Here is a 26,281-nt window from a genome sequence, read left to right on the forward strand (position 1 = left end):
TTGACTAATGCTTTAAAGAATTTGATCTGGCCCTTGTTCGGGGCATAAAGATTTACGATTGTATATGTAGTGTTGTTGATGTCGCAAATCAATATCACATATCGACCTGCCTCATCTGACACCACCTCATGCAGCTGAAAGGCCACGGAGTGTTTAACCGCGGTGAGCACCCCCTTTTTTTTGGATTCCCCAGAAGAGACAAATATATGAGGATAAGCCTTATCCGTGCATTTAGGTGGGTTTGATCGCGTGAAGTGGGTCTCCTGTACACATACAACATCACCCTTGAGGGTGTGAGCCTCTCTCCAGAGGGACCTGCGTTTGAACGGGCTGTTCAGTCCATGGGCGTTAATAGAGACAATTTGGATTACCATTTAAAAGGGTACAGTAATGATCATTGCAGTGGCCGCGTCCAACATATATGCAGAGATAGGGGCTCTGCAAGGTATAGTTGGGGACCATGGGTGGTTTCCATCCTCAGCGACCAAACCTAAAATGGAGGGCAACACTAGGCCGTGGCCTTTACAGTACCTGCAGTCCCTGTAGAGTAAGTTCAGAACTGAGCAACTTGTCCTCGCTGGTATAATTGAACCATGGGAATCCTTGGTTACAAAGTGAGTGGTTTCCAGGTGTAAGTAGCTTGCATAGAGGCTGAAGAAATGAAAAAAACAAAGTAGAACAAAACATGAAAGTAACAAAGGTAACAAACCAAAAACTTGGGGTAAACCCCATCATGCGATTCAATCACAGGTAGTGGTGAGGGGGGTAATAGCATCGTCCTCCCGGATACCCCTTGAACTCCAGCATGTCGGTTAGGGAGAAAAAAAGGAAACAGACAGACCCCCTAAGACCTCTCTGGACCTGCTGAAGAGACCTCCAGGGAAACGGGACAAGCTAGTAGAACCATCGGATCCAACTGGAAGGGACCCGAAGTTCATCTGATGACTCGGCGCCATTCAGGTTCAAGTCGAGCTGGCGGATCTGTACTCGGCGGTGGGCCCTGCTGATCCGGGATAATTCCCCACTGCTCGATCAGCGCAAAGCCCTCATGCACTGAGCGGATAACATGTGTGCGGCCCTCCTTGATAATGAGTAGCTTGGTAGGGAATCCCCAGGAGTAGGCAATGTTGTTGTTCCGGAGTAGCTTGGTTAAGGGAACTAGTTTCCTCCTCGCCGCCATGGTGAACTGAGACAGGTCTGTGTAGACAGATAGATCATGATACGGGTTCGGCAGCGGTGAATGCTTCCGCGCGAACCTCATGAGATCGTCTTTGACCTGAAAAAAATGAATACGGGCAATGACATCCCGCGGTACCTTGTCTGGAAGATGTTGCGGTTTTGGCAAGCGGTGAGCCCGATCCACCACTACTTCCGCCGCAGGTGTGTCAGGCATCAGAGCCAAAAGCATGGCTTGGACATACGGCCTCAGTTCTGACCTGTGTTAATTTCGTCGACTAAAACCGACTAAAACGTTTTCGTCGACTAACACAATTCAGATGACTAAAATACGACTAAAACTAAAATGGCATTTTAGTCAAAAGACTATAACTAAAACTAAATCGAAATTTGCTGCCAAAAATTAACACTGGTGCATGCTCAAAGCATAAATAATAACATATTAGATTTTTCACTCCAGGACCAGCAGTAGTATATAATGAGTTTGGAAATTGTAGAGAAATGCTTAAATAATGCATTACAAATTACAATTGAACTACACCCATTTGATTATAGATGACTAAAATGAGTTTTAGTCGACTAAAATGTAGGGCATTTTAGTCGACTAAAATATACTGGAGTTTTAGTCGACTAAATACGACTAAAACTAAAACACTTGCAGAAGACTAAAATAGGACTAAAACTAAAATGCCATTTTAGTCCTAAGACTAAGACTAAAACTAAATTGAAATTTGCTGCCAAAATTAACACTGGTTCTGACGGGGGAATAGACTCCGGGACCCCCCGAAGTTTAACATTGTTTCGGCAGGGCCCTGTCCTCCAGGTCCGCCATCTTGCTCTTTAGGGCCTCCAGGTCATCATCCTTCTCGTTATGAGCGTCAACTAGTTTGTTATGCGCTAGCGTGAACTCCTCCATTTTGGATTCCAAATGGTCCACCCTGCCCCCGAGTTCAACCACATCAGTTTTAATTCCATTGACACAGGCCACAATTTACCTGTGAAAGGCGCCGTTAATAGTGAGGAGCATTTCCTTCATAGTGGCATCTGTGAGCGGCTGCCCTGTAGTAGGAAAGTCCTTAAAGTTCTCATAGAACTCCAACGTGCTGTTCAGGGACCCCTCCCCCGCCCGCTCATCTCCTGCCCATCTGTGGCTTTCAGACCTCTTGGGCGCCGATTTGTGGGGGCTATGGGTAGGTGAGGTCCCCTGGGATGACTTGCTGCTTGCGGCGGGGGAGACAGAGCCGGAGGTCCGCTCGTGATCCCGCTGCGCTCCTCCGGAGGCTCCGGCGCCTCGGGCCTGCAAGGAGGACTCGGCGCCATCTTGCGAGAGTGGGGTGCTAGAGGTGGCGAAGAAGTCCGTCAGTTTACGGGGCGCCCGCGGTCTTTGCGCTTCCTCATAGTGGTCTAGAGGTTCCCGGGTGACTTATGAGGGGATTAGGAGCCGGAGGTGCTTACCCACGTCGCTTGGTTGTCGGTGGAGATACCGGGAGAGACGGAGCTCGGATCTTATGCGGCCATCTCCTTCGGCTGCCGGCCACGCCCCCCATAGCTTTTAATTTTTCACCAGCCAGTGATGTTGTCTGAGGACAGTTAGACTGTATGCATTCCTGAATGCCTTTTTAGTAGTAAATAATTCAGATATGCAATAAATAAGAGACCATTGGGTATAGTTAAAAATAGGCAAGGTTACAATGCCAATATTTCTAAAAACAGGCACCAAGAATGGCAAAAGTAAAAGGTAAAGTTAATAATTATGTTATTTTTACCATCCAGTGAATCAGGACAGCAAAAAGTTAGATCTTCTTGAATAAAACTTTCCTTTAGAATGTGTTTCCTAAGTTCATGTTGCTATTTGCTCTATTAAACCATCCCTGCACAGCTCTCTTAAAGTGTTCCTCACTGTTTAGTGTTTGCATTGATATACAATGTGATATGTTAAAATTATCATTATTAACAATAATAATATAATATGGCGTTCATTGGAGTAAACCAACTGATTCAACATATGTATTGATTATTATTATATTGCTTTTATACAGAACCCATCGTTTGTACAACACTATACATTTCCTAAAGTTTTTTTACAAAGGCAAAGTGAAAGAAAATGTAATGATTGCTCTAATTAGTGTTTTCTTCAAATCAGACTTTTAATTTCCATTACCAATCTGAAAACAAATGAGTTAAAGTGTGTTCTAATAGGAAATAATTTTGAAGATATGCAAGAAAACCTATTGTTTAGTGTAATCCCATACATTGGATTTCTCTGTGATTAAAGAAAAAATCATTTGTAAATCATTTAGCTCAGAGGGAACAGTGGTGATTGGTCCATGGGAAACAAAACCCCTAAATGCAGAAATTAAAGCAGTAGACTCTAATAGTAATTAACTTTGCTATTTAAACCAGACATCATTTGTTAGAGCTGGTAGCTTGTTAGCAATTCATTGCTGAGGAAGGGAAGTCTGGCCAATAATGTGCAGTATTTTTTCAGAGGGAGGAAGACAGATCTATGCAATCTCTTGGTACTTAAAGCAGGCTCGATTGTCAAATTCAGGATAACAGCCTATTTGTCCTCTGAAAGTAATGGTGTCTCTCCCCTCAGCATCATCTGGAAATCCCACATTTCACAAATTATTTCTTCTTGTTCCATTCCCAGAATCATCAGTCTTATTTTGTAGAATGTTTATGGTGCATTTCTCTTCCCTTAAGAGAGATTGCCGTCTGTGTTGTATCATGGCATTATCAACTTTTCTTTCTGCATCTGTGAGATTGCTTTCCTGCCTCTGAACAAATCTCTCAATTGCTAGGGAGTAAATTTACGTGTCCTCAACCGTCAGATTTTATCTGTTGTTTACCACTGTTCTCTGTAATTAAAGAAATGTTATTTCCACGGCCTTAAAACCCACAAAACATAAACAGCTAAACTGTAAAAAAAAATGAAAACATGAAAGAACTATAAATGTTTAAAAGCAAAACTTCATTATAGAACTAAGAATGAGGGCTTCTTCACACCAGGTGTGTTGAGCTGCATTTATCAACACAGGCTCAATGCAAGGACATTGAGAAAATAATTGTTTTCTGTGTCCTGTTTATTCCATACAAGTATGTTGGTGTGCATTGCATATAAATGCAGAATCTGCTGTTTTTTCCAATGCAAAGCACAACAATGCATTGGAAACTACTGTACAACATGCTGTTGTGTATAGAAGCTGCTCTTCCTCATAAAAGCCTGGTATAAAATATTATTAGTACTGTTTGGCATAAAGACTGTTCCAACTGTTCCTCTAATGTGTTTCTCTCCTCAAAGAGCGCAATTATTGAGTCACATTTTCATACCAGGCTTTTATGGAGGAGAGCGGCTTTTTGTTGTTGGTATGCTATGATTGTGGAGCTGGTCATGGACACCTATCGACCAGTGAAGCAGGGGGAAGAGTGCCCTGAGCATCTACCTCACCAATCTAGCTTGTCTGCAGCTGTTGAGTATAGAGTTGAATGAAGTGTTTTTGTTAACTTTCAATACAAAAAAGAAAAAATATGTAAAAACAGTGCAATATGTTGTTACAGTGCATCGCAGACCAGGTACACAATGCACACCAGCGTGTGCACATTATACACACCATAACGTGCGCCCGCTTGTGTGAACAGGCCCGAAGAGCAACCAAGCTGAAATATCAGTTGGGTGATTCGGCTTCTTTTATCTGATCTTGAATCTTATTTTCTAACAGTTCAATGTCAGCCTACTACTGGGTATGCCCCACTGATGCCCCAACCTGCAGGACCTAACTCAAAAATGTGACTCCCTCTCCCAGGCCAGCATTCTCTTCTTTTTCTTCTCACCCAGTAGGACCAAGCAGCTCCCCTTACCTGGCTGCATAAAACTTGTGGCTGTCCACCTGTTGCTCCCCAGGTGCAGACCCCATTTAAATAGGATTCTTGTGTGGGTGTTGTGACTGGCATTTGGGATTGATGCCCTTTTAAATGCATGGAGGTTCCCAAGGGTGACACCATGACTGTGCATCTGTTAGGTATGTAAATTCTGCCTGGTTTTAATGCCTTTTTATTTGTCTCTGTGATTCTGCTGCATCTTACTTTATTCAGTGATGTTTCTCTAGATTGAATGGATCCCGTATGGTAGCCGGGATGCTTTTTGAGTTCCACAGCAGCTTGGGGTGGAATGAAGGCATTTGCATGTGGGCTATTTTAAGTGAAACTCCAAATGGGCAATGATACTATTTAAAATTCCCTTGGGCGATTGTGTACAATGCAGAATATTATTATAATCTGTAATAGAGTCCTACCTTTTGTTTTTGACCTGACAATGCTAAATGCATCATCTATCAGGGAGCCCCTCTGCTGGTCTCTGGGGCAGATTATGAGGTGTAAATCATTCTCTGTAAATCATTCTCAATGGGGAAGCAGTGCAATATCATGTCTGGTGTGAACACTTCCCTTATTATTACTGAGATACTGAGCTTCCTTGTGGAGGGGGCACTGCACTGCTGCTTAATAGTCAGTGAACAAGCTCAATGTGTTTTGCCTGCCTTCTGTTTCTGCAGGAAAATAAAATGCCAACCCCTAAAAAAGACCAGCAGTGCAAGAGAAGGTAGGGGACAGTGCCCACCAGCTTCCTAGGCAAACAGCTCTCTTTAGACTCTTCCAAAGAGGAAAATGCAGATTAATTTGACTGTATATATCCTGCTTTGTTCAAGCGTTCAAAGATGAAGAGGATGAGGACCAAAAGGTTGTCTCCTTTCATTAAGCAAATAGTCAAAACATCCTAAAGGAGTTGTTTCCACTCCTGTGCAGGGATTATCTATTCTGGCAACAGCCAGTTTTCCTACTACAGTTTTCCTACAGTTTTCCTACTTCCTAACCAGTCAGCTAGTTTTAGAGTCTCCTTGGCTAATCAACCCTCTTCAGATTCTTAAAAAGAAGATGCAGATGAGCATGACTGTATGGGTCCAGCTTGAGATCACCTTGTGCAAGGGTCATCTATTCTGGCAAGGTCCAGTTTTCCTTCCAAAAGCAGTAACTGGTCTCAGAGCTTTCCCAGGCCAAGCAACCTTCTTCAGAGTCCATTTTTATTTTCTCCTTTGTAAGGCTGGTGAGATGCCTTAAGATAGAAGTAAAGCAGTGGATGTATTTCAAGTACCTCCAAAGATGGCTTTGCAATTTCCCTATGTTGACTGAAATAAATCTAATTCTATCAGAATAGAGCAAAAAGCATGTTTTCACAGCAGGATGTCAAAATTTTGCCCTTGTGAACAGGAAGGTGTTAAAGCTGTGACGTCACCCCTTTTGGTCAGTGTGTCCCTTATGGGATTGACCAGATACATGTTTTAACCATTAGAAGATGTGTCCTTCAAGGAAGTACTCAATAACTGCATTGCTCGTAGAAGATAAAGCTTACAATAACTTCAAAGTTCAGTTATTGTGGAAAGTTTGGCTTCCTGCCTCAAGATAAATGTCTGAGTCAGAGGAGACTGCAGTGGAAGAGTCAGTTTACACTGGAGGTTAGCCTCTACAGTCCTGGCTGGGAGTCAGACAAAACATCATCCAGAAGTCAGCAAAAAGCTCCATGCAAAGATGTCCCCTGGTATTTTGGGGTTGTATCACTAATACATGTTAGGGCATTTGATTTCTCCTCTTTCGGGAATGGGTACAGCCTTGGCCTTGGATTCTTGAGTCCTCAGGGCAAGAACTTAAAGCCATATTTGAATGGTCATTCATCCTTCCTATTTCAGATCATGCTACAAGAATTTCTTGCTTCAGCAACAGGGGGAGGAGAATTCTAATCACAGCAGATGAGGTTTTAGGACAGGTGTTCGCGCTGGTTGGCGAATAAAAAAACAGAATCATATGACTCCTACACAGTCCTACTGTAATTAGAAGTTTAACTAATCACGGTTCAAGTATACCTTTCCCTGCTGCTGGTGAAAATACCGGTTGTAAGGTGCTGAATTGTTTCTCTCTTCACCTGTCAGCGCCTGCATGCCTGATGATTATCGGGACCATTGTCTCTCCTGTCCTTGTTTTGTGTGGCTCAGTGGAGAAGGTACCCTTTCCGGGATTTACTTCAACAGTGAATATGCTATTCATATCTCACAGACACATAGTACAAAATCTTCTCAGTTGCCAGACAGTGATACAAGGTCGAGTTCTCCATGTGGCTCTGTGGAAGCTCTAGATAGGGGCCTGGATTTTGAGAGGTGTAGGTTCATGGATTTAGAGTGCTCTTAGAGAGAGGTAGATAACCTCATGACAGTAGGGAACAGCAGCATGAACAAATTCTACAACTAAGTCTGGCTAAAATTCCAAGAATATGCTACATCAGAAAAGTTTTCTCCAGGGAAGCCCAAGTTTGTCATGTGCTCGGTTATCTTCAAGGAAGTCTTGTCGTGGGTCTGAGTGGCTGGGACACAGTGGGCCTCTGATAGATTGTTACTTCAATTCTTTAAGTCTGTAGTAAAGCTAAGGCCTCCCACATCCCCCACTTTTCTGTATGGGACCTCACAATAGTACTCAACTACCTGTCTGCTCCAAAAGTTCATGATGGAGTTGTCACGAATTGTCGTTAAAGGTGGCTTTCCTGGTAGCAGTAGCCTCAGCCAGGATGGTTTCTGAGTAGGTGGTCTCAGGGTATGACGAACCCTATATGTCCCTCTTGGCACACAGAGTTGTTCTGCTCCCAATGCTGGATTCTATTCCAAAAGTGGCCTCAAGTTTCCATTCCAAGTCAAGAAATTGGGTTGCCTACTTTCCATCTGGTAGATGGACAAAAAGTCCTTTGGCTGTCAGAGAGAAGAAGACCTATATCGATGCTACCTCGAGCTTCAGGTAATTAGATTGCCCATTTGTGATTCCCAGAGGTTCGCTCAAGTGGGTCAGATCCTTGAGTATAGTAATTACTTCTTGGTTTGTGAAAATGATCTCCCTGGCAGATAAGGATATAGGGTTGGTCCTTCTGGAAGGATTAACAGTGCACTTCACAAGAAGTGTCTCAACCTCCTAGGCAGCTGCCTGTAGAGTCTCACTGGAGTCAATTCGCAAGGCAACAACGTAGTGATCCATACACACTTTTATTTGTCAATATTGCATAGATCCGTCATTTTTAAACAACTGTTCATTTTGTCAAAATGGTTATCCCTTTAGCCAGAGGCCATATTTAACACTATTTTGTTTCCCCATTATCCCTCCTTGGTTACCTAGTTAATTACCAATGGTAGGATGCTGTCAGGAAAATAGAAAATTGAATTTCAAATACTTACCACAATTTCCCTTTCCTGACGAGCTTCATGTCAACACACACTCCCACCCAGGTGCAGAAATCTAGTTACGTAATGCTGGCCTAGGAGAGGGTGTCGAATTTAGGTTTGGTCCTGCAGGTGGGAGTATGGGCAGGGCATACCCAGAGGTAGGCTGACATGGAGCTCGTCTGAAAAGGAAAATTGCTGTAAGTATTTGAAATTCAATTTTCTGTTTTCCTGCCCCCACCCCTCCTTGTCCATTATAAACTCAGACAAGGGATCTCAGTCTTCTTGGTAAAATCCCTGTAATGCAAAATAGTTTTAAGAAGCAGACAGTCCGGTGATTGCAGCAGGACCTGAGTTAAAGTAGATCAAAATCCTAACTGGATGACATTCAGTTTGCTAAAGCACTATGTACAATAAACAATTGCCATGTTTTTTTCCTTGTACTGGTTTCATCTTTTCCATCCCTTATTTGTGTTTTAGTGCTACTGATCTACTTCACCTTCTTTATAGCAACCATCGTTGCTGCAGTTGCATATTGTTATTCAGGGCCGCTTCCAGTTGGTAGCAACAGCAGAACATGCCTGCAGACTGATCATTGGCTCAACTCCCAGATTAGGAGAACAATTGGGAATGCGTCAAGCAAAAACAAGAAGTGTCTGAAGTGCCCATCATGGCAAGTTCATCTGGTATTATTCTAATAAAAGCTGTACATTTAAAAAGTTTGAAAATTAAATAAAAATGTTAAAATGAAAAAAATGTTTTTAGGAGTCTTATTCTAAAATGACTAAATTTCAACATCTATCATTTCAGGCATTCAGGCTCAATGGTATGTATTACCCTGACATGTGAAATGATATATGGTAGATACCTTTCAATTATATATAATCTTATGATGAAAAATCTTTACATGTGTATTTTGTTATATAAAATCTCGCTGTCAATCAATTTCCTGAAGAAGTGGGCTGTTGCCCCGAGAAAGGCACCTGCGTCTAAGTAATTCATAGCGAGATAATCCACCACCTGACTGCAGCAGGGTGGACGGATAAATCAAACCATTTAAGAATCACACAATGCCTTACATTCCTGAAATAGATTCAGATGTTGATGTCCAGTATCTTTTATCAACATGTTTTTATTGAAGTCCTTTATTTCGTTCATTAGGATTTTTTTTTTGTTTTGTACTGGCGCAATGGTATTTTGAGGGATAGGTTTATTAGAGCTGACTTTCAGAGGGAAAAGTTTCAACCAACTGAGAAGCACTTTTTAAGAACCCAAGAATTTCAGTTCTTCAGCTTTAGATGTATTCAGTGTTCTCTCCTTATAAAGGAAAGTACATTTGCAAATCCCCTTACAAATGAGGCATTACACATTAAAAATCATTTCACTTGTCACTCTTCATTTGTGATTTATGTAATTGTATACCCCTGCAATAGTATTTATGTGGATCAAACTACATAGATGATTAGACACACAATTGTTCATCATCACAATACTTGATCAGCTTGATACGGCAGAGGCAACCCAATCTCCCTGTTTCTAGACATTTCCCCAACAGGGACATCAAGATAGTGATCCTAAAGTGGAATTCAAAACAAACTCTCCCACCCATTAATGTCTCAATGCTTTATTTTGCTAAGAAATCACTTTGGAAAACACCCCCTAGCATTTCTGGCCATAGCCATTTTGAGTAAGGACAGATGATTCATATAGCATATGCTTACTGTAATCTATCTGTCCTTAGCTCATGCGTGCAGGCAGGAGGGTGTGCTTAGATGATAAAAACCCCTCCTCCCCTCCTCAAGACTCCTGGGATGTATGAAATAATTTTCTAAGGCCTGGAAACCAGGAGGTAATTGAATAAATTAAAAAAAAAGTTTAAAACAAGTAAATATAATATACTTTCCTATCTAGTTACTAAAGCTAACAGCATAAGGATTACAAATAGTCAGTGTTGATTGAGAGAGTGAACCCCATCAATCATCGTCACATGTCACCCCATCAGTGATTGTCATCTGTCACCCCATCAATCATCGTCACCTGTCACCCCATCAGTGATCGTCATCTGTCACCCCATCAATCATCGTCACCTGTCACCCCATCAGTCATCGTCCTCTGTCACCCCATCAGTTATCGTCACCTGTCACCCCATCAGTCATCGTCACCTGTCACCCCATCAGTCATCGTCACCTGTTACCCCATCAGTCATTGTCACCTATCACCCCAGCAGTCATCGTCATCTGTCAACCCATCAATCATCGTCACCTGACACCCCATCAATCATCGTCACCTGTCACCCCATCAGTCATCGTCACCTGTCACCCCATCAGTCATCGTCATCTGTCACCCCATCAGTTATCGTCACCTGTCACCCCATCAGTCATCGTCACCTGTCACCCCATCAGTCATCGTCACCTGTTACCCCATCAGTCATCGTCATCTGTCAACCCATCAGTCATCGTCATCTGTCACCCCATCAGTGACCGTCACCTGCCACCTATCAGTCACCGGCCACCCATCAGTGATCATCCGCAGTCAACCGTCACCCACCGCACAGCCCATCACAGCCAGCATGTCAAAAAGGATGTACAGCAGCGAGGAGGCCCTTCAGGTCCTCTCCATGACTGATGAGAGCACCGGGGAGCTCTCATCAGTATCCGAATCCAATTGTGAATCCGATTCGGAATTTGAAATCACTAATAGTAGCAGATCGGAGATGGACTATTCCTGTACACTTTCCTTTATAGAATGTATTTTGGGGTGCAATTTTTTGCTATATACATGCAACCACTTACCGACCGCCTAACGACTATATAAGCTAAATACTGGGGTTATGGCAGCAGATAGCTGCCATAACCCCGGTATTTTTTTAAACGGCGGTCGGCTTTCAGATAAGGGTGGTCCCAGTGGCGGATTTGCCGCAGAATTACCCTTATGGTGCAAGGGAAGAGGTGCCCCCTCCCGCCGTGTCCCAGACGTTTTCCCAGCTTACCGGACCCACCGGCAGCGGGGAAAACTATCCGGTCCCGGATCCTCAGAGACAGGAAGTCGAGTGAGGGCAAGATGGCCCTCACTCGACTCATGGTCTTGGAGGACCGGAGCTACGTCAAAAATAGTTGCCTAGCAACCGGTTTAAAGGGCCGCTTTTTTTTTTTTTTTTCAACAATTTTTTTTTCTTTTTTAGTGTAGTTGTGAGGTGTGAGGTCTTTTTGACCCCAGATCTCACAATAAAGAGGACCTGTCATGCCTATTTCTATTACAAGGGATGTTTACATTCCTTGTAATAGGAATAAAAATTATCAAAACATTTTTTTTTAAAACTGTGTAAAAATAAAAAAATAATAAATAAAATAAATAGGAAAAAATAAAATAAAAATTAAAGCGCCCTGTCCCCGTTCACTCGCGCACAGAAGCGAACGCATATGCAAGTCCCGCCCACATATGTAAACGGTGTTAAAACCATACATGTGAGGTATCGCCGCGATCATTAGAGCGGGATCAATAATTTGAGCCCTAGACCTCCTTTGTAACTCCAAGCTGGTAACCTGTAGACATTTTTAAAATGTTGCCTATGGGGATTTTTAAGTACCAAAATTTGGCGCCATTCTGTGAGCGTGCGCAATTTTGAAGCATGACATGTTGGGTATCTAATTACTCGGCGTAACATTATCTTTCACATTATGGAAAAAAATTGGGCTAAATTTACTGTTTTCTTATTTTTTAATTTAAAAAAGTGAATTTTTTTTAAAAAAATTGCATTTGGAAGACTGCTGCACAAATATGTAGTAAAAAAATTTTGCAACGATCTCCATTTTATTCTCTAGGGTCTCTGCTAAAAAAAATATATAATATTTGGGGGTTCTAAGTAGTTTTCTAGCAAAAAAAATGATTTTAGCTTGTAAACACCAAGTGTCAAAAATAGGCCCAGTCTTAAAGTGGATAAATGGACAACTTTGTGTAAAGTGCTACTTGGATGTTAGGCCTCTGTATGTGGCTAGGCTGTGTAAAAGTGTTACACATGTGGTATCGCCATACTCAGGAGGAATAGCAGAATGTATTTTGGGGTGCAATTTTTGCTATGTACATGCTATGTGTTAGAAATATTGCATAAATGGACAGCTTTGTGTAAAAAAAATGCGTTTTCATTTTCTTTCCACATTTTCCAAAAACTTGTGGGAAAAAAATGACATATTCAAAAGACTCATTATGCTTCAAAAATTATACGTTGGGCTGTTTTCTTTCCAAAATGGGGTCATTTTATGGGGGTTTCCATTGTCCTGGTGCTCCAGGGCCTTCAAAAGTGCGATAGGTTGTCAGGAAATGATATGTGTAATTTATGCTCCTAGAATGCCGGACGGTGCTACTTGGATGTTAGGCCTCTGTATGTGGCTAGGCTGTGAAAAAGTCTCACACATGTGGTATTGCCATACTCAGGAGGAGTAGTAGAATGTGTTTTGGGGTGTAGTTGCAAGTATATGCTGTGTGAGAGAAATAACCTGTTAATACATCAATTTGTAAAAAAATCTTCATTTTGCAAAGAATTGTGGGAAAATAAATTACAACTTCAAAAAACTCACCATGCCCCTTATTAAATACATTGGGATGTCTACTTTCCAAAAAGGGGTAATTTGGAGGGTATTTGTACATTCCTGACTTTTTAGTGTCTCAAGAAATGAGATAGGCCTTCAGTACATCAGATGTGATCAAGTGTGATACATTTTTAATGATTAGTGCCATAACTTGTGGACTCTATAACTTTCACAAAGACCAAATAATATACACTTATTTGGGTTATGTTTACCAAAGATAAGTAGCAGTATAAATTTTGGCCAAAATTTGTGAAGAAAAATGACTAATTTGCTAAATTTTATTACAGAAACAAAGAAAAATTTGTTTTTTCACAATATTTTCAGTTTTTTTTTAATTTATAGCACAAAAAATAAAAAACCCAGTAGTGATTAAATACCATCAAAAGAAAGCTCTATTTGTGTGAAACAAAGGACACAAATTTTTTATGGGTACAGTGTTGCATGACTGAGTAATTGTCATTCAATGTGAGAGCGCTGAAAGCTGAAAATCGGTCTGGGCAGGAAGGGGGTGAAAGTGCACTGTAGGCAAGTGGTTAAACAAAGATTTTGATCTGCATTTATTTCTGTAAGAAAAAATTATTGATGAGTTAATGTGAGAGAAGTAGTTACATTTTATAACTCCCTAGCAAGATGTCTTTATTTTGCAGATCTCTCTGTGGGGTTCCGAGCTGGATGACACACGATATGTGTGCTATGTGTCCAGGCTTTGATATGCTTTGCTATGTTTTGCTATGTGTCTAGGCTTTGAAAGCCTCAGTAATGTCTGTACATGTTTGTATATACAGTGTATGTGCATCGATGATATCATAAATGATATTCTCAAAGGGCTATTTGTGCACTCATAAAATGATCATTTTGTACCAGTTTGTATATAGAATTTATTGGTCAGTTTGAATTTGAAGCTAAAGCAATGATGTGTTTCCTGCTCCTTGTTATTTATATGTAACCATTTTGATCACCAATACACATTTGAAATTGATGAATGTCCGGAATGCCTTATCTTGCCTTGCCTTGCCTTGCTTTGTGCACTGGTCCAAATCATTTGGTGGAGGGGGGGATTATGGTGTGGGGTTGTTTTTCAAGGGTTGGGCTTGGCCCCTTAGTTCCAGTGAAGGGAACTTTTAAGCCGTCAGCCTACCAAGACATTTTGGACAATTTCATGCTCCAAACTTAAGGACTGGAAGGTTTTACCCCCTTAATGACCAGGCAATTTTTTGCAATTTAGCACTGCGTAAATTTAACTGGTAATTGCGCAGTCATGCAATACTGTACCCAAACTAAATTTATGCCCTTTTTCTTTCTCACAAATAGAGCTTTTGTTTTGGTAGTATTTGATCACCACTGAGATTTTTATTTTTTGCAATATAAATAAACATTTTGAGAAAAAATGAAATTTTCTACTTTTTCTTATAAAAAAATATCCAATAAACTCAATTGTTGTCATATATTTAGACCAAAATATATTTAGGTACATGTCTTTGATAAAAAAAATCTCAATAAGCATATATTTATTGGTTTGCGCAAAAGTTATAGCGTCTACAACTATGGTGTATATACTGGAATTTACGCAGCTTTTACTTTCTGACTGCCTATCTCATTTTCTGAAGTGCTAAAATGGCAGGGCAATAAAAACTCTTTCCAAATTACCCCTTTTTGGAAAGTAGACTTTTAGCAGTCTAGCCGCATACAGGACCCCGAAAACCAATCACACCACCTTATTGGTTTTGTTGATTTCACTCCTCACTACCTATCACAGTTTTAGAGGCCATGAAATGCCAAAATAGCACAACCCTCCCCCCTCAAATGACCCCTTTTCAGAAAGTAGACACCCTAAGCTATTTTCTGAGAGTCATGTTGAGTCCTTGCAATATTTTATATTTTTTGCCACTAGTTTCGGAAAAATGACAAAATTATTTATATATATATATATATATATATATACAGTGCATTGCGAAAGTATTCGGCCCCCTTGAACTTTTCAACCTTTTGCCACATTTCAGGCTTCAAACATAAAGATATAAAACTGTAATTTTTTTTGAGGAATCAACAACAAGTGGGACACAATCATGAAGTGGAACAAAATTTATTGGATATTTAAAACTTTGTTAACAAATAAAAAACTGAAAAATTGGGCGTGCAAAATTATTCAGCCCCTTTACTTTCAGTGCAGCAAACTCTCTCCAGAAGTTCAGTGAGGATCTCTTAATGATCCAATGTTGACCCAAATGACTAATGATGATAAATAGAATCCACCTGTGTGTAATCAAGTCTCCGTATAAATGCCCCTGCACTATGATAGTCTCAGATGTCCGTTTAAAGCGCAGAGAGCATCATGAAGAACAAGGAACACACCAGGCAGGTCCGAGATACTGTTGTGGAGAAGTTTAAAGCCGGATTTGGATAGAAAAAGATTTCCCAAGCTTTAAACATCCCATGGAGCACTGTGCAAGCGATAACATTGAAATGGAAAGAGTATCAGACCACTGAAAATCTACGAAGACCCGGTCGTCCCTCTAAACTTTCAGCTCATACAAGGAGAAGACTGATCAGAGATGCAGCCAAGAGACCCATGATCACTCTGGATGAACTGCAGAGATCTACAGCTGAGATGGGAGACTCTGTCCATAGGACAACCATTAGTCGTATACTGCACAAATCTGGCCTTTATGGAAGAGTGGCAAGAAGAAAGCCATTTCTTAAAGATATCCATAAAAAGTGTAATTTATAGTTTGCCACAAGCCACCTGGGAGACACACCAAACATGTGGAAGAAGGTGTTCTGGTCAGATGAAACCAAAATCAAACTTTTTGGCAACAATGCAAATCATTATGTTTGGCATAAAAGCAAAACAGCTCATCACCCTGAACACACCATCCCCACTATCAAACATGGTGGTGGCAGCATCATGGTTTGGGCCTGCTTTTCTTCAGCAGGGACAGGGAAGATGGTTAAAATTGATGGGAAGATGGATGGAGCCAAATACAGGACCATTCTGGAAGAAAACCTGATGGAGTCTGCAAAAGACTTGAGACGGAGATTTATCTTCCAACAAGACAATGATCCAAAACATAAAGCAAAATCTACAATGGAATGGTTCACAAATAAACATATCCAGGTGTTAGAATGGCCAAGTCAAAGTCCAGACCTGAATCCAATCGAGAATCTGTGGAAAGAACTGAAAACTGCTGTTCACAAACGCTCTCCATCCAACCTCACTGAGCTCGAGCTGTTTTGCAAGGAGGAATGGGCAAAAATTTCAGTCTCTCGATGTGCAAAACTGATAGAGACATACCCCAAGTGACTTACAGCTGTAATCGCAGCAAAAGGTGGCGCTACAAAGTAGTAACTTAAGAGGGCTAATTAAGTTTGCACGCCCAATTTTTCAGTTTTTTATTTGTTAAAAAAGTTTGAAATATCCAATAAATTTCGTTCCACTTCATGATTGTGTCCCACTTGTTGTTGATTCTTCAAAAAAAAAAAATTACAGTTTCATATCTTTATGTTTGAAGCCTGAAATGTGGCAAAAGGTCGAAAAGTTCAAGGGGGCCGAATACTTTCGCAATGCACTATATATATATATATATATATATTTATTTATTTATTTTTTTACACAAAGTTGTCACTTAAATGATATATTGCTTAAACATTTCATGGGTATATGTGAAATGACACCCCAAAATACATTCTTTCGCTTCTCCTGAGTATGGGGATACCACGTATTCAGGTACAGCATTCATAATGTTGTGTTTGTTCACAGAGACCATTTAGGGCAGCAGTTAGGGATTCTATGGCCATTTGTTGCTCAAGGGTAACCTGTTTGATTTGTTTTTGCTCTTCTGCTAACAAGCGTATATCTGCCTGAGTTAGGTTTAATACTTTGTCTATGATGGTGGAGTAATTGTTTAACCTGGTCATGAGTTCTATTCCCCAACCTGTCCAGGTTGAGAACCAAGACCAAGCCTTGTCATTAGTGGAAAAAAAGCTCTCTTTTTTCCCTATATGAAAGGAGGGGTCCGAGCGCTTATGGATATAATATAAACAATAATGTGGGTGAATCAAAAAAAATGCGAAGAAATGAAGAAAGGGCTGCTGACTAATAAGGTGTAGTGCCTTTAAAGTAAAAAGATATGTGAGTCAGTGCTCCCTCTTATTTATAACAATATGTGTGATAAGGATTTACTCAATGTGATAAAGTGCTAGGTGCAAATCTAATCACCATCTAAATCAATCAATACATATACAATGGTAAACTACAATGTGTAATAAATGTGTAAAAATTCTTAAACTAAATAAATTAATTACAAAAAACAGGTACTTGCTGTGCTTTCCAATAAATACATATCAAGATAAATAAATCAATAAATCAGTCCTTCAATAGTGCAAAAAAGTGCTCCAGTGCGGTAATTCATATACAAGGTGCTCCAGTGCGATAATTCACATCAAAGTGCTGGTGCTCCCCTTGGGTGACCCCACTCAAAATACCACCTCACAACAACAGATCCACCCTGGGAACAATAGACCCCATGGGCAACAATAGACCCCTCCTATAACAGTGAATCGCTCCCAGTAACAATTGACCCACTAGCAACATAATACTCTCCCCCAGCAGCAATAGATCTCCTAGCAGCTGACATCACTGGACCCTTCAGCACACCCCATTACCCCCTTTCCACTGCATAACTGCATACATTCAGTGCTGGAGGTGGAAAAAAGCCCTGTATACACTATATTACTAAAAGTATTGTAAAGCCTCCCTTTTACATGCACATGAACTTTAATGGCATCCCAATCTTAGTACGTAGGGTTCAATATTGAGTTGGCCCACCCTTTGCAGCTATACCAGCTTTAACACTTATGGAAAGGCTGTCCACAAGGTTTAGTAGTGTGTATGAGAATGTTTGATCATTCTTCCAGAAGCACATTTGTGAGACATTGCACTGATGTGGATAAGAAGCCCTGGCTCCCAGTCTTCACTCTTATTCATCCCAAAGGTGTTCTGTCAGGCTGAGGTGCAGGACAGTCAAGTTCCTCCACCCCAAACTTGCTTATCCTTGTCTTTGTGAACCTTGCTCTGTGCACTGGTCCAAATTATTTGGTGGAGGGTAGATTATGGTGTGTGTTTTTTTTTTCAGGGGTTGGGCTTGGCCCCTTAGTTCCAGTGAAGGGAAATCTTCAGGCATCAGCATACCAAGACATTTTGGACAATTTCATGCTCCCAACTTTGTGTGAACAGTTTGGGGATGGCCCCTTCCTGTTCCCCTTCCAACATGACTGCGCACAGTGCACAAACAAGATCCATAAAGACCTGGATGAGCAAGTTTGGGGTGGAGGAACTTGACTGGCCTGCACAGAGTCCTGACCTCAACCCGATAGAATACCTTTGGGACGAATTAGAGCACAATATATATATATATATATATATATCGTGATTTTAGGGGATTTTTAGCTCAGTGATAGTAGCTATTTTAGTGAGATCCTGCTGGTCCAAACTTTATTTTAGGGCTTGTGTTATTAAACGTGAAAGCAAAAGTTCAAAAGATATCCCCCACGCATGGGTTTCCACTATCAAAACAAGCAACACCAAAATAATGACAAACTACCTGGCTCCCTCTTCAGCAGTGCCGCTACTCTTTTCACTGGTCCCTCAGACCTTCTCACCCAGCTCCCCTGGCTTCTAGGTTCTCCTTGCTCACTCAGCCTGTAGTTACAGCATCCTGCAGGATGGGCCCGCTCCCAGGTCACTCAATAGAGGATCCCCTTGCACTCCTTGCACTCCAGGCTGTCTCATTCTTCCGAGGTTTCTAGATGCCTGTACTCCCTGGAGTTGTCAATGCTTTCCCAGTCTCCTGGATTCACTTAGCTGCCTGGCATGCACAATTATAAGGTTTGATATATATATATATATTTATTCTGCACAACCTCATCTGTGTGCCCTAAAGTTAACATTAGTATATTTTTAGTGTATTTTTTACAAAGAATTTGTGCTTGATAAACATTGCACAAATATTATGTAACATAAAAAAATTGAAGCTTCGAATATTTTATTCTCCAGGGTTGTTTCTTTTAGAAAATATATATTGTTTGGAGTTTTAACTAATCCTCTAGCCTAAAATGATTTTTTAAACTTAAACTTTAAACAGAAAAAAACACTCAAAAACAGCTATGGCAGCAACCGGGTTAAACTGCAAAAATAGATCTATTAAAAAAAAAAGTGCAAAATGGCTTTTAAAATAACCGCAGCACAATGTTCAGTGCATGGAGGTAACTTAGAAGTTATTCCTGCCTATTGTGCAATGCTTACCCAATAACCTATGTGACCATGAATCAGCCCAGTAGAGGTAAATGTAAATACATTTTAAATCACAAGCTTATTTTCTTTTCCCTTGATATTTCTTTTTCTCTCTAAAGGTATTTTTATTTTTTTGTTTTTTTGTTTTTTTAGAAGCTAAAGTATGCAAAAAATTAAAAAGGGAGTTACCAGCTTAGCTATTTTTTTCTAAACTCCTTAAGGAAAATATAATACTATTTTATTATCCAAGCCCTCCCACCGTCAGAACTATGAATAATCCTCTGAAAGCTTTCTCTTGCTGAGAGAACTAAAAGACTAAGATATTTAAAAAAAAAATGCTGACAGAATGCACAACGGAACAAGCGTACCTTATTTGTAGAATTAAAATAAACCGATAATAAATATAAATCACAAAAAAGAAACATAAAAGAATATATTAGAGGAGTAAGAAGCAGAGATGGGCAAATCAATCTAGAATAATCCAGCTGGAACTCAGATTGAAATGAGTTTGGGATTTAAGAATCCCTTCACATCTTGTACCCATACTGCTTGCCTTTAGTCGTTTTCTTTACTGTAGCTAGGGAATTATTTAGGTTACTTACTAAATTCTTATATAGTGTGGACATCCAGCTCATAACTGTATGTAAATGGGCCCCTTAACCACTTTCGGACTGCCACCGTGTATTTACGGCGCTACTTTCTCGTTAAATACTGGGGTTATGGCAGCAGATAGCTGCCATAGCCCCCGGTATTTTTTTACACGGTGGGCGGTCTGCTTTTACATAAAAGTGGTCCGAACGGCGGATTCGCCATGGGATCACTTTTAAGGGTGGCGGGAGGGTGGCGGGAGAGCCCTCCCCCGCTTCCCGGTCATTTTTCCTGCTTACCGGAGCCGTCGGTAGTGGGAAAAACGATCCGATCCCCTGCGCAGATAGGCAGGAAGTCCAGTGAGGGCAAGATGCCCCCCCCCAATCGACTCTATGCCCTTGGAGGCCCGGAGCGATGTCAAACGTCACTTCCACCCATTGGCCTTAAAGGGCCAAATTTTTTGGGGGGAAAAATAAATAAATAAAAGATTTTTATTGCTTTTAAGTGTAAATGTGAGATCTGAGGTATTTTTTGACCCCAGATCTCGCATTAAAGAGGACCTGTCCGGCTTATTTCTATTAAAAGAGATGTCACATTCCTTATAATAGGAAATAAAAGTGATAAAAACATTTTTTTCATAGGGGCAGTGTAAAAATAGTGAGTAAAATGAGTAAAATAAATAGGAAAACAAAAAAGTAAAGCGCCCCATCCCTCCGAGCTCACGCGCAGAAGTGAATGCATACGCAAGTTGCACCCACATATGTATACGGTGTTCAAACCACACAAGTGAGGTATTGCCACTATCGCTAGAGCGAGAGCAATAATTCTAGCACTAGACCACCTCTGTAACTGGTAGCCTGTAGAAAATTTTAAACGTTGCCTATGGAAATTTTATTTACCAAAGTTTGTCGCCATTCCACAAGCGTGCGACATGTTAGGTATTATTATCTTTCACATTATAGAAAAAAATTGGGTTCAATTTACTGAATTCTTATTTTTAAATTTAAAAAAGTGTATTTTTTAAAAAAAATTGCATTTGTAAGACCGTTGCGCAATTACAGTGTGACATAGAGTATTGAAAAACAGAACTTTTGCTCCTGCACATGAGAAGAGCTGTGTGGCTTGATCGTTAACAAGATGACTCCAACGGTTTAGCCGCCTTAATGACTGTGCTGCCACTCACAACAAGTCAGGGAAAACACAGGTAAAGCTCTAAAAAGAAAAGAATATAGAGGGCGCACCAACCTAATGCATTATCTTTTGCAACAATTTATTGTATAAAAAAATATGCACATCATACTCACAAACGTGAAGAAATTACAGGCAAGGTAAAAAGTATATGTCCATCAAATACTCCATTCAGCCTAGTCTGATAATTGGAGACAGTCTTGGAATGAAGACCTCAAAAAATTACTGACGCGTTTCAGGGGAGTTCCGTCTTCATCAGAGCTGAATTTGGACTGCAGGTAGATGGTCCTTAACCACTTACCGCCCGCCCGCCGTCATATGACGGCGGGACGGTGCGGCTATTATCCTGGGCGGACGTCATATGACGTCCGCCCATTCCTCCTCTGTAACTCTAAGCTAGTAACCTGCAGAAATTTTTAAAATGTTGCCTATGGGGATTTTTAAGTACCAATGTTTGGCGCCATTCTGTGAGCATGCGCAATTTTGAAGCATGACATGTTGGGTATCTAATTACTCGGCGTAACATTATCTTTCACATTATGGAAAAAAATTGTGCTAAATTTACTGTTTTCTTATTTTTTAGTTAAAAAAAGTGAATTTTTTTCAAAAAAATCGCATTTGGAAGACTGCTGCGCAAATATGGTGTGATAAAAAAATATTGCAACGATCTCCATTTTATTCTCTAGGGTCTCTGCTAAAAAAAAATATATAATGTTTGGGGGTTCCAAGTAGTTTTCTAGCAAAAAAAATTATTTTAGCTTGTAAACACCAAGTGTCAAAAATAGGCCCAGTCTTAAAGTGGATAAATGGACAACTTTGTGTAAAGCGCTACTTGGATGTTAGGCCTATGTATGTGGCCAGGCTGTGAAAAAGTGTTACACATGTGGTATCGCCATACTCAGGAGGAATAGCAGAATGTATTTTGGGGTGCAATTTTTGCTATGTACATGCTATGTGTTAGAAATATTGCATAAATGGACAGCTTTGTGTAAAAAAAATGTGTTTTCATTTTCTTTCCACATTTTCCAAACACTTGTGGAAAAAAATGACATATTCAAAAGACTCATTATGCCTTAAAAATTATACGTTGGGCTGTTTGCTTTCCAAAATGGGGTCATTTTATGGGGGTTTCCATTGTCCTGGTGCTCCAGGGCCTTCAAAAGTGCGATAGGTTGTCAGGAAATTATATGTGTAATTTGTGCTCCTAGAATGCCGGACGCTGCTACTTGGATGTTAGGCCTCTGTATGTGGCCAGGCTGTGAAAAAGTCTCACACATGTGGTATCGCCATACTCAGGAGGAGTAGTAGAATGTGTTTTGGGGTGTAGTTGCAAGTATACATGTGCTGTGTGAGAGAAATAACCTGTTAATACGGCAATTTGTAAAAAAAAAATCTTCATTTTGCAAAGCATTGTGGGAAAAAATTACAACTTCAAAAAACTCACCATGCCCCTTATTAAATACCTTGGAATGTCTACTTTCCAAAAAGGGGTCATTTGGGGGGTATTTGTACTTTCCTGACTTTTTAGTGTCTCAAGAAATGAGATAGGCCTTCAGTACATCAGGTGTGATCAAGTGTGATCAATTTTCAATGATTAGCACCATAACTTGTGGACTCTATAACTTTCACAAAGACCAAATAATATACACTTACTTGGGTTATTTTTACCAAAGATAAGTAGCAGTATAAATTTTGGCCAAAATTTGTGAAGAAAAATTACTAATTTGCAAAATTTTATGACAGAAACAAAGAAAAATGCGTTTTTTTACGATATTTTCAGTCTTTTTTAATTTATAGCACAAAAAATAAAAAACCCAGTATTGATCAAATACCATCAAAAGAAAGCTCTATTTGTGTGAAAAAAAGGACACAATTTTTGTATGGGTACAGTGTTGCATGACTGAGTAATTCTCAGTCAAAGTGTGAGAGCGCTGAAAGCTGAAAATCGGTCTGGGCAGGAAGGGGGTGAAAGTGCACTGTAGGCAAGTGGTTAAATAATCAAAATGTCACATGACCTCTGGCAATGACCCCTCCCATCATGGGCGGACTAATCAGGTTGGGTCATAAAGTTGGGTACATCTCGATAGAAGTGTGTAAATAGTGAAAGAGTTGGAATTCTATTTTCAAATAAACGATACAAAAGATGCACCAAAAGACATAGTATGGGAAGCTCATAAGGCTTATTTGAGGGGCATATTTATCTCAAAGGAGACCCAAAGGAAAAAAGAAAGAATAAAAGATAAGATTAGGCTAATGACAGAAGTACATCAATTAGAGCAAAAACATAAAAATACACAAGATATATTAATAAATAATTTACTTGAGGTGAAGAGAGAAGAATTGAAAGATCTGCTAGAACAGGAAATAAAGCAGGAAATGAAAAGATGTATAAAAGAAAAATACATTGAAAGTAATAAGGTTGGGAAAAACCTAGCAAAAATCCTGAAAAAGAAGAAAGGAAAAAATTTTGTAGATAAAATTAAAAATAAAAATGGGGAAATAATTCAAACAACGACAGGAATAGCCAAAGAATTCCAAAACTACTATGCTAATCTTTATGCAGTAAAGAAAGGTGAGATACAGGGGAATGAAACAGAAAGGAGGGAGAAAATCAAAAAATACCTTGTAGACGCAGGACTGACAAAGATAGATGAGGAAAAGTTAACATTCTTAGAAAGACCAATCTCAGAACAAGAAATAGAGAGAGCCATTAAAGAAACGAGCCTGGGTAAAAGCCCAGGACCGGATGGGTTTACCATAGGTTATTATAAAAAATTTAAGGACATTTTAATCCCAAGATTTAAAGAATATATAAACGGAATAGGGACTCAGTACGAGATGAGTAGAGAGGCCCTGTCAGCATCAATCACAGTTATACGGAAAGAGGGAAAAGACCCGTTACTATGTTCTAGTTTCAGACCCATCTCCCTACTTAATTTTTTTTTTTTTTTTTTTAAAGCCCGTAGCGTGTGCAACACACTCAAAAGACTCCACCCGGTGCATAAAAAAGTGCACACACACAAAGTGAGAACACAAAAAAGCACAGGGTGTGCGACAACGTATGGTCTTCCCTCCGAAGAGGTAGGACCCGAAACCTCAATCCCCCGGGGCGCAAGACTCCTGACAGGGACAAAAGGTACTCATGGTCTGTCTGGCCGAAACCAGGCAGACCCCGTTCTTCAGGGGGACTGCCGAAACAGCCCCCACCGAGTACTAAGTAGGGCTCCCCCGAAGGGAGACCCCATGGGAGAGGGCAAACTAAGCCAAAAGGCCATATCCACCCCCTCCCAAGACTTAAGGCAGGGCCCGAGGACCCACACACTCTAGTCTGTGCAAATAAAGAAAACAAAGGTGACAGTGCAGGTGACGGACTCCAAAGAAAAAGACAAACAAAACATAAAAGTGGGGGAAGGGAAGTGGGGAAAGTGCAATGGTGCCATGTGAGGAACCAAGGCAGGCCTTCCAGCCGGAATAAAAAATTCCTCTGGTGCAAGCCAAAAGGCCTGTCCCAAGAGGCAGGTGTGAAAAAGGTGTGCATAGTGCAGTGACCAAGGTGCCAAAAGAACTCACAGCGAGCTGCCCCTCACCAGTGAGAAATTAAGGCACCCCTGGGCTGCCACCCCAGGGGCACTTACACTACGGGCTTTTTCAATCTCAGCCCCCGGCCAGACCAAATGTAGCCTATCCCCACCAGCAGACATCAGAACCTGGACAGCTTGGGGAGAGCTTACCTACAACTGGGGACAGGCCCCCTACAGGCCAGATCAACCCAGGAGAGAAAGCCCCCCCCTCGCCATCCTGTTCCTCAGTCCATTACATCCAGGAGCAGTTCCGCCGGCCCCCCCGAACCGGCTTCCCGCTCCCTTCAAACTGGTTAGGACAGTTCAACCCATTCAAATCAGAAGGTGGCGGGCCCCACATGCTTTCCCAGATGACCTACTTCCCATACCTCAAAACTCAGAGCGCTCCGGGTTTCGGTCATACTGGTACTAGCTAAGGCCCATACCAACTGATAAGAACAGATACTACACTTGATCTTAGCCAAAAGGCATGTTGATACTAAATTATTTACAAAAATTTTGGCCACTATAATGAAGAACCTAATGGGGGAGTGGATACACAATGATCAAGTAGGATTCATCCCGGGGAGACAGGGACGGGACAATGGGATAAAAACTATACTGTTGATAGACCATATGGTAAAAAGCAGAGCTCCCAGTCTACTCCTGTCAATAGATGCGGAAAAAGCATTTGACAGGGTAGACTGGGAGTTCATGATAAACACCCTAGTGGAGTTGGGAATAAAACGTAGAATGTTGGCCTGGATCAAAACTTTGTATAATCAACCAACTGCAAAGGTAAAGGTCAATGGAACTTTGTCAGACTCGTTTAAAATGCTCAATGGAACAAGACAAGGATGTCCCTTGTCTCCGATGTTATTTGTCTTATCTTTGGAATCACTACTGGCAACTATTAGAAATAGTGTGGACATCGGGGGCATAAAGGTGGGACAAGTGGAGCATAAGGTATCTGCCTTTGCAGATGATATCCTGCTTTACATAAGCAATCCAAGGATCACTTTGCCCAACATAATTAAAATAATGAAACAATATGGAGAACTATCCAATTTAAAAATTAATCAAAAAAAATCAGAAATATTAAATATTAATATCCCTAAACAAGAAGAGGAGATGTTAAAAAAAGAATTTCAGTTCAACTGGAGAAAAGATGAGATTAAATATTTAGGGATAAAATTAACCCCAACTCCAGAAAAACTCTACAAAACAAATTTTCTAAAACTTCTGAATGAAGTAAGATCAGAATTAAATAGATTATCCCCGAGAATCTTTTCCTGGATAGGGAGAATAAATACGATAAAAATGATAATCCTGCCCAAAATTATATATAAATTCCAGATGATTCCGATTTCATTACCTCAAGTATTTTTTAAAACACTTAAAAGATTAATATCCCGCTTTATTTGGAAATACAAAAAGCCAAGGGTAAAGTACACTACACTATGTAAAGGTAAGGGACAAGGGGGATTAGCCCTACCCGACTTTAAAAATTATTATTTTGCAGCAATACTCACAAGGGTGATAGAATGGACAAAAAAAAATAATGATAGAAATTGGGTGGTAATAGAAAGCACGATGAGTGGTACACACCTAGCAAAAGTTATATGGATACCTGAGAGATTCAGA

The sequence above is a fragment of the Pelophylax lessonae genome (assembly GCF_965119305.1).
Source record: "Pelophylax lessonae genome assembly, chromosome: 1".
Taxonomy (NCBI): domain Eukaryota; kingdom Metazoa; phylum Chordata; class Amphibia; order Anura; family Ranidae; genus Pelophylax; species Pelophylax lessonae.